An 8590-nucleotide genomic window follows, 5' to 3' on the forward strand; every position below is an offset into this window, starting at 1 on the left:
TAAAAAGGAGTTCCAAGCTCCATTTTAACTTGATGAAAACATTTTGAAATAGCCTAACACCCACGAATCTACTTTGCTACCATTTTTAGGTTTCTAACCTCTCTCCTTAACACTTGTGCCTTGATTTTGATTTCATTCAAAGTGTTAGATTTAGGAATATCTTGTTTATCTTTGAGAGAGAGTTTGTAGTGAGCTTTATTGTGTTATTTGCCTACGTAGAGGCTTTTGTGAGCTTAAACTTTATTCTATCATTCATTGTATTCGCGAAGAGAAGCGGTTCCCTTTGAGGCGGTTTACGAAAAGGGCTCTTATTCTTGCAGGCAGTTTTGCTAAGAGGAGAAATCACCTTGGAGGCGGTTTGCAAAGAGCTGGTGATCCTTGGAGGCGGTTTGTACAAAGGGGGTTTGTCCCTTGAAGGAGTACGTTGTAAAAGCCTGAAGATTCGGCGTGCGGAGTTTCATTTTAGTGAAGGTAAATCCCAAGGAAAGACCAAGTACTTTGGTGGTGGAGTAGGTCCGTTTGTAACCAAACCACTATAAATGATTGCGTCATCTCCTATCTTCTTCTTCTTGTGGTCCATTATTGTTGTTAATTGAACAAGGGTTAGATTTATAATTGATATTTGTGAACATTCAACTATTAACTTTAAAAGTGCACTTAACTGGGGCAAATTTTTTAATAATATAATTCACCCCCCTCTTGTGTTGCCTTTGGGATTTCACCTGTCCTGAAGTCAAAGGAGCCATCAGCTCCATAGAAGCCCAGGCCCTGTAGTCCTCGGGCAAGAAATGATCCTCAGAGATGTCAAACCCCTGCGTCTGCAGGATCTCCAGTTGAGCCGGCTCGACCCAGTCCAAGATCCTCAAGCTGCCGAAAGGAGGAGGAGGTATCCTCTGAAACTCGTGCCTTAGTGCCTAGCGAGCTATCTGGTCCGGTAGGTAAACTGTAGGACCTAAATGGTAGAGTAACACTGCCATACTCCGAGAGATGCCCCTAGTGTGTGCAAACTCCCCTCTCAAAACCTCCTAGTGAGCATCCAGAGGTCTCCACCGGACCTGTCACGACACAGGTCATGTGTCAAAGACATGAAGATAATTCAAAACAAAAGAGTGCAGTACTAAAAATGAAAACAATTTAAAGTATTCACAGTGTCTGGTTGAATCCGGTCAATGGCTCGGGGAACCTGGTCCGCTAAGTAAATGGGGCGTGACTCCGTCGGTCATATCCCCAGTGCATCTGTGCCGGGAAATTATCTCTGCTGGCTCCCTGGGCTTAGGGGAAAGAAGGCCAAAGCACTCAAAGGCCCATGCCTGTACAAGAGTCAACAAACAAAAGAAAATTACTTAAACAGTTCATATCATAAGCAATGAACTAAAAAGCAAGCAAATTCAGAATTCAAAAGAGAAGGGTAAAAGACGTACCACCCAAATGTACCAAAGCCCGCACATGGACTTCGACAGCAAGTCCATCTCTCTGATCAGGAAGGCGTAAGCTGCTCCTCCCCAATCGTAGTCAGTCAGTCTGTCAATGTCGCGAACTACACTTTGAAAGTCCCTACGGACTGTGTTGCCTGTCCTGCCAAAAGGGCTCTGTCCCAGAAGGGACATCACAAAAGTCATCACCAGCTGGCGAAAGTACCTCTCATCTGGCTCATCCGGTCTCTCTGGCCAGTGATCCAACCTAGTCATCCTCAGATTCGGCGTAGAGGAGTGAGGAGCCTCCCCGGGCCGATCTCTACTGTCATGCTCTGGCACCCTAGAGTCTCTATGAAATCCGCCTCTGTAACTGGAGTCAGGGCAATGGGAATCCCTCCCATCCGAAGCCTCGTCAGCGCAGAGAAAGCCAGCGGAGTCATCCCAACTTCACCGATCTGGAAGTGAAATGTGTGGGTCCTATCCCACCAGCGCTCTGCCAGGGCCATCACGAAGCCTGACCCCACCCCCTCTGAATCGAGATCTATAACTCTGTGGAGCTCCGACTCCTGAACGTAGTTCCGAGCTCTGGGATGGAGAGTCCTACACCCCGCCCACAGATCTCTCAATGACCCTCTCGTGGTCATAGCAGGAAGATCCTGTCCAAAAAGCAAAGAAAACAATCAAAACATTTCCCCAATGGGAGAAAAATTCAAAGCTGAAAAGCAATCCTAAAATCTAGGAATCTAAAACGAAGTCTAAAGGACATACCTCTCCATCGCGGAAGTGCCGCTACATGTGTACCACGGTACGCATGAGAAGTGTCCCTAGATGCCAAGGAGCACGATCCCGCTCCTCGTCCCCTGAGGACTCCCTCCTGGAATCTCTCCTCCCTCGTAGGTAGAGTCGCACCATGGTGACTAAGAATAGAAGAAAACTCAAAAATACGGAAAAGGCGTGAAAAAGAACTCGAAATCTCAGAGCAAAAAATAGACAAAACGAACGAAAATGAATAAAATGAACGTCGTACGGATATATATATATATATATATATATATTTATATTTATATATATCCGCCTTGAAAATTCACGACCAGCGAAATATTTTTGTGGCCTGTGAAAAATTTTCAAGCGCTGCGGAAATATTTTTCGCTGGCCGCATAATTTCAGGCCTTCTGCCCCATTTTTCATCATTTTCTTGCCATTTTTGGCCTCTTTCACCATTTTTTTTCCACGGATTCCCAAAACCTTCCAACGATGAATCAAACAACTCTTTGGGCACTCCTCAAAGCTTCTAGGCTCATATTTTCGGTGTCCTCTCTGTAGAATCAAACTGCCTAAACTCCTGAATTGCCAAAGATTTGTATATCTTTCCCCACTGAATCTGCATAAAGCATTCTCGAGGCATTCAGCACCTTTCAAAGAAGCTTTTCCAACGGGATCCTTGGAGGTAATCCAATACCTCATAGATCATCCCCAGCGGAGCCCAATTACTCCAAAGGAGTCTCCTATCATGGCCAAGTTAATCCATGGCACATAATCGGCTCAAACTTCTCCCCAGCTAAGTGTATCAACATTCACTCACCAATGGGACTGTCCCAAGGAAACTCACTGCCACGCTAAGACTCTCCAGCAGAGCCTACGGTACTCTCCGTCGATACAAGGTCACTCCGAGACTCTTGAGAGAGTCCTCACCATCGTGACATGCACTCAAAAGATGGGTAAACCCTAGTTTATCTCTCGCAAAATAAAATGCCAAAGTCCTTCTCCCCAGTAGAGTTAAGGCATTCAAATGTCTTCCAGGCATTCCCTAAATAAGGACCCTTGCATGTACAATCCTGCTATCAATGGATTTGTCAAAACTCGGTCAAACCCGACCAATTTCGAAGCTATTGGCAGATGTTCACCATCCCCTTCAGAGTCAATTCTTCACGTTGTCCATATAACATGGACTCCCCAGCATAGTCAGACCCCTTCTAGCAGAATCAATTCCGATTGACTCTCGGCCGATTTAAGGCAATCAAAGGACCCTACCAGCCGTGTTAGCTCTTATGGTCTTCCCCACCAGAATCGAGACAACATGCTATCTCCAAAAGGTTGCCGGACAACCGAATGTCTCTCAAAGAGAGAGTCATGGGACTCGCCCCCACTTCTCGAACCCTTTGTTGCGAACCTGGTCATCAAGACCAGGTCGTCAGCAAAGATACTTCTCCAATCAAATCAGAATATCCCTCAGATCTCGTGTCAAGGATCCCTTCCTAATCAATCAATCATGACATGTCGTTACAGATCCTATCATTTCAAGTACTCTTATCCCTGGAGAGTCATTTCAGTTCAGTTCTCGACAGAAAACACGCATTCTCAGATTCCCCAGCACAATAGTAATCAATCCTCAGCAGAGTCATTCAAAAATTACTTTGCTGACATCAAACCAGAGTGAGTCCCTTGAGGCATCCAACCAGTGTGAGTCCCCTGAGGCATCCAGCCAGTGTGAGTCCCTTGAGGCATCCAACCAGAGTGAGTCCCCTGAAGCATTCAACCAGTGTGAGTCCCCTGAGGCATCCAACTGGTGTGAGTCCCCTGAGACATCCCACCAGTGTGAGTCCCTTGAGGCATCCAACCAGTGTGAGTCCCCTGAGGCATCCAACCAGTGTGAGTCCCCAGAGGCATCCCAAACAACCAAAGTCGAGGCATCCTGAACAACCAAAGTCTCCCTGAGAGCACCTACCAAGAGGCTTTCAAACTATAGAAGCTCACTTAGGCAGTCCAAATCAGAGCAAATCCATCACCAAGTGGTAGCTCTCCAGGGTAAGTCCATTTCTACGCGGCAACCCTTCGAATCAGAGCAAATCAGTCACTAAGCGGTAGCTCTCCAGGGTAAGTTTGTTTCTACGCGGTAACCCTCTGAATCAGAGCAAATCCGTCACCACGCAGTAGCTCTCAAGGGTAAGTCTGTTTCTACGTGGTAACCCTCCAAATCAGAGCAAATCCGTCACCACGCGGAAGCTCTCCATGGTAAGTCCGTTTCTACGTGGTAACCCTCCAAATCAAAGTAAGTCTATTTCTATGCCGTAACTCATCAAAATCAACCCTAAAAAATCCATGGACGAGATGTTATAAGAATGTCTCACCCTTGTAAGTGTTTGTATCTGTACAAACACTAGTCTTTTGGCCAACCCTTAAGACAAATCAACTTTGAGATGTCTTTTCAAAATCGATACTGTTAAAATACAGTATCACATCACATCAAATCATTCAACCAAATCAAAGGGCAAATGATAGTCATGCATCTGCTCTACTCAAATCAAATCTTGTGTACGATCCGTTGTACCAATCGCCAGATGCCACTTCGGTATCTCCTTTATCAGTGTCAGCACTGGATGTTTGAACGACATCCCTCGAGGTCCCTCCCCAAGTTAGGCCCTAAACCTAACTTCTGATGACCCTCTCGGCTGCTGGAGACGATGTTCACCCAAGACTCGTTCTAACAGTTGTATTTTCAAAACCCAAAAACCGTCAGCGAGAGGTTTTCACTCAAGGACTTGTCAACAAGATTCCTCGGGGAAGGCTTTACACCTAAGGACATGATGTGAATCTTGCAAGACTATCATTAGTCCCCAATGACAAGATTTTACTGTCTCCTTACTTTGGCATTCAGGTGCCTTGCACCCTCTACCAAAGAGGGGCATCTGTATACACCCAATTTTGTCAAGGTAGAACTAATGATAGGTTGTTGAGATGAAGAGTCTCATGACGAGTCCGAGAGCACCTGTAGTCTTTCTCTCAATCTCTCTCTCTTGGTTATGAAACTAGGATAATTTTTAAAAAATGAACTTTTCCCCGGAGGTGAAACAAAAGCCCGTCTTTACACGGTATCCCGCCTTTCACGGCATGGCCAAAAAACCCGTTTTCAAACGGTCTTTCAACCGAGAAGTTAGCTTTGAGTAAAAAACATTCGTTTTTACTCAAAACACTTCGTGTTCCGAAAACCACCGATATTAGGTTCATTGGAATCTCCTCAGAACGAAAAATCCAACAGATCTGACCGCGTGCGATTCGGAGTCTAAACGGTTGAGTTATGGTCCGCCAAAATTTCCTTAGAACCAATCAAAAGAGACGACAAATCACGTTTTTCGAAGCAAAAAAAATGAAAAATCACATTTTTCAAAATGTTGCCGACCTGACACTGACCTGACCTCCTATAAATGGGGGGTAAGAGTAAAAATCAGATTTTAGTTTTTAACTATTCTCTGGTTTAGTTTTTAAAAACTTCTGGTTTTTTTTGTTTTGGATTTTCAGTTAAAAAACCCTTATGAATATCAGAAAACCCTAGTTTCTTTGCTTTAGAAGAGAGGAAGTAGAGAAATTCTTAGGTAGCTCACACTGGGCGTCGGCATTCTGCCAAATTTTGCAGAGCGACATCCTTCAAATAGCGTTGTTATTCTGTCGAATTTTGCAGAACTACGAGCTATTTTTCCATAATAACACTGTTGTTCTGCCGAAATCTAGGCAAACTCGAAGCTCCTTCGTCAAAATAGCGTCGTTGTGCTACTGAATTTCGGAGAACACGATGCCCTATTATCTAAATAGCGCCGTTGTTCTACCAAAATCTTGGCAAACTCGAAGTCCCTTGGTCAACATAGCGCTGTTGTGCTGCTGAATTTCTGAGAACACGAGGCCCTATTATCTAAATAGCGTCGTTGTTCTGCCGAAATCTCGGCAAAACCGAAGCCCCTTCGTCCAAGCAACGCCATTGTTCTGCCGAAATCTCAGCAAGCCCTTTCTTCTAATCAGCGCCGTTACGCTGCCAGTTTCTTGACAAGTTCTCTTGCTCCTCCGTTAAATTTACATTTATTTCCCAGCTTTCTGCATTTCTATTACAAAACTCGGTGCAGGGTAGTTATGGGGTTTAGGGCTCCTTTTGCCCTAACTCCTATAACGTAAACTCCTCTCCTCTCTGTAAATAGGACTACGTTCCCTCTCCTTATCCCACCACTCTGTCTCCAGTCCTACCATAGACAAATGAGACAGAGACGAGAGCCTTGACACTCCGCGGTGTTGGAAAAATGGAGGGAATCATAAACCCAGAGTTTTTTTCCCTTCTATACTGTCTTTCCCGTTTGATTTAGTTAACCTGATTGTGGTCAGCTGCGAGATCTTTCGTGACTCAAATAACAGCATACGATCTCAATCAGGATAACTACCGCTTGTTTTCTTTCTTTTGTAAATTCATTTTATTTGCATTTTGAAATTAAGCATAATCTAAATAAAGGATAAAAGGATAAATTATCCTGATTAAATTCTTCAAAAATGCCAAATCAAGTCAAGAGACCGGATTCACTCGGGCAAGAGGGGTGCCTAAAACCTTCCCCATTTGTAACCATAACCCTTACTTAGATATCTGAAGGATCATGCCTTAACAAACAGAGCAAACTTACAGGTTCTAGGCCCAGAGCAAAATAACCCCTTTGGTTATTGTTCTTCCAATGAAACTCGGGTACCTATCCCCTTTTCATTGGAAGAACAGGCACGGGTCCTAGGCCCTAACCTAGGTGGCGACTCTAAGTTTCTCTTTCTTGGGAAGTCCGGAACATGGTCCTGAGTTCACAAGAAACGCAGATCAATAAACACCCCAGAGAACTCGATGTGGTGATGACCCACCGCCCCGGCTCGTGAGGGAAAAAAGCCAGCTCCCACACCATGGTATTATCTTGCTGTTCGTTTATCTGGTTGAGTTGAAATCTGAATTAGGTGTCGAAGTGGTTGTCCGGGACCAAGCCCGAACCCCCTAACCCCTTTTTATCTGTGGTTGTAGATGTCCGGCGAAGGTTCTCTACCAGCCGCACAATCATGGATCCAGATTTTGGCATCATCAGATTGCAGCCATCCATGGGACTCTTTTTTGCTTGAACACTTTCTGCCAATGAGAAACCATCACCACCAGCAAGAAAATGGAGCAGTAACTAGAAGTCGGGCTCAACGTACGCCGGCAAGTGTTTCCGTCTCTCGGGAGCAAGCCTCACAAGCCTTGGGGAAAAGTTTACCCATTGTAAGCGCCCCTCAAATGGTCCCTACCATGGGCATGTTTGATGAATTTTGCAAAAAAGGTTCTCTCACGCTTACCTCCTCGCCATGCACCTCCGGCTCCTGTAAATCCTCCCGCCCCTTGCAATCATTCTAAAATATACGAGGAGAACAATGGGGAATTGCAGGAAGACCACGATCCTCGACGATGTCGGGAGCAAGATTGCATACTTCCTCTTCGACTAACAGTCCGATACCTCCCAAGGAGATAGCCCATCCAACCAAAGTGCATCAACCGCCAGCTGCAAGGCCAACTTCCCAGAGCCGTGTCAATCATATCCGTACAGGTCAACCCTGAGGGTTGCTGTGGGACCCGATCCCGCGAGAGGGGCGTGGGGCGCGCCGCCACGCTCTCTTCTCTTGGTCTCTCGTACCCACGCGATTGGCGTGTGCCTTTTATTATTAATTTTAATTCGTCTTTTATGTGAACTTGGGATCACTAAGGCAATCCGAATTCCACACAAAAGAGACTGACAGAGTCGCCACCTAGATGTGGGATCTAGGACCCATAATTAACCAGAAATCTAGACTCGCTACCTGGTTACAAGAATGGAAGGTATGGGGATTTATCCACCACATGCACCATTCCTGCCCGATAATCGGTCTTCAATTCCAAAAGTTAACTCTTTTAAATTCATTTTTAATGGCTCATTCAACTCTCTGTTAATGTGCTATCTATGTGACATGCATCCTATGATCTAATTTCAATGTGAATCCTAAATGTGTATCTTGATTTCTTAATTGGTTTGGATTCAATCTAAGTGAAAGTTCTCCTAAAATTCTAATTTCATGGAAAATCCTAAGTGATTTGATTGTTTCAACAGTTTTAAAAGTGATTAGCCCGAGTCCTCAGATGGCCTGGTATTCATCCAAAGAAGCCTACGTATCCCCGCCTCCACGAGAATCAAGGCAACGTAGTTCTCCGCGCCTATTCTAAGCTAGGATGCCTAAGACACCTAGACTTCTATCCTAGACTCGATCTAAAAGACCGAACCGGTTATTAAAGTTTCTTGTACGATTATTTAAATTTCAGTGAATTGTGGATTTTATGACACCCTATATGCCCTAACTAAATGCAGATTAGCCCTAAGCTA

The sequence above is a fragment of the Tasmannia lanceolata genome, unplaced genomic scaffold (assembly GCF_043159265.1).
Source record: "Tasmannia lanceolata isolate RefF3 unplaced genomic scaffold, GAP_Taslan_0.1 ptg000008l, whole genome shotgun sequence".
NCBI lineage: Eukaryota > Viridiplantae > Streptophyta > Magnoliopsida > Canellales > Winteraceae > Tasmannia > Tasmannia lanceolata.